Below are 1,595 nucleotides of genomic sequence, written 5' to 3'. Positions count from 1 at the left end.
GGTTCAATTTTCCCTCCTACACATACACAAAAGAAAACAAAGGAAGTTAAGTGATTATGTCGGTTTTATTTCCAGGTTTATATTTTTTAAATATAAAACAAAAAAAATATTTTGACTTATTTACCCTTTACTATTAAATTGACGTGACCTTTTCCACATATAAAGTGTTTTCCTGTTTCATTGCTTTCTTCACCTCTTCTGATACACACCCATTGAAACATGTCCCGTTAGCCACTATCATTAAATTACCTTTATTACCTGCAACTCACTCTATGTGAGATTTAAGCTTAGAGAAAAAAAAAATTTAACCCATTAAAGCTTTAAAATGTTGGCATTTATGTTGAACCAATAACCTACAACAATTTTGGATGCATTGAAGGCCTTGAAGAAGCACTTATTGCCGTCATTTACTTCGACCAACACCCACCTTCCACCCATTGTCAAGGTGCATTTTCTATCTTTATTGTAGTTGACTGTGTATAATGTGTATAATGTTCACCTGCGTTACATGTAAATGGTACACACTCATTTATTTTTCTAAAAACTAATTCTTACCTTTTCATGAATAAAATGTAGGTCCAAGTTTTTTATACTTATTTTACTAACCATAGTGAGTGGCCCTAGTGAAGTTCCATGTGTGCTTGCAATTCATTCATTTGCATTTTAATTTCATCTATAGATGGAAAATGGGGAACAAGATGACATAATATGCTTGGATGACATTAGTTTACTAGATGAAGATTGTGGTATTCCTACTTAAGATGACGAGGATATCCATGATACTCTTGACCTAAGTAACGACCTTGACGATGTTGCTTCTCCCATTAGTGGAACGCAATTTGACATCACAGAAAACATTAAGACTTTTTACAAAAGACATGGTGTGAAATGTGGTTTTGGAGTGCGAATTCGGACATAAAAAAGGATGATGATGACTAGTTGTGTTACCTTAAATTAGTTTGTTCTAGGGAAGGTAAATATGTGTTGCAAATCCCGCCTGAATTGAATACCCACCCTACTCAAAGAAAGGAATGTCCAGCCTGTATAACAGTTGTGAAAAAACCACAAGCATGGATCCTAAAGACTGTGGTACATGAGCATAATCATGACATTAGTCCTATTAAGTCAATGTTAATAAGGGGAAATGGAAGGTTGAATTTCCAGGTTAAGAGAACCCTTGAAATTAACGACGAAGCCGGTGTATAAGTAAACAAGACTTTTAGGTCTTTGGTATGCCATGCAGGGGGTTTTGACAACTTAGATTTCCTTCAGCGAGACGCAAGGAACTACATTGGCCAACAAGATGCGCCTTTGGAAGGAAGGTGATGGGCATACATTAATGGTCCATTTCTCAAGAATGAGAGAGTTTAATAATAAGTTTTATTATGAAATTGACACAAATTCTAAGAATATAATAATTAATGTTTTTTAGGCAGATACATGGATTAGAGCAGCCTTAGTGGATTTTAGTGATGTAGTCATTCGATACTACATACCTAACCAATAAATACGACATGCCGTTTGCAGCTTTCGTTGGTGTTGACCACCATGGTTAATCGATTTTGTTGGGCTGTGGATTGTTGTCTTCAGAAGAT

Source organism: Vigna unguiculata, chromosome 2 (assembly GCF_037176805.1).
Source record: "Vigna unguiculata cultivar grain cowpea cultivar isolate G323 ecotype 2 chromosome 2, ASM3717680v1, whole genome shotgun sequence".
NCBI lineage: Eukaryota > Viridiplantae > Streptophyta > Magnoliopsida > Fabales > Fabaceae > Vigna > Vigna unguiculata.
This window is presented reverse-complemented; position numbering follows the sequence as displayed.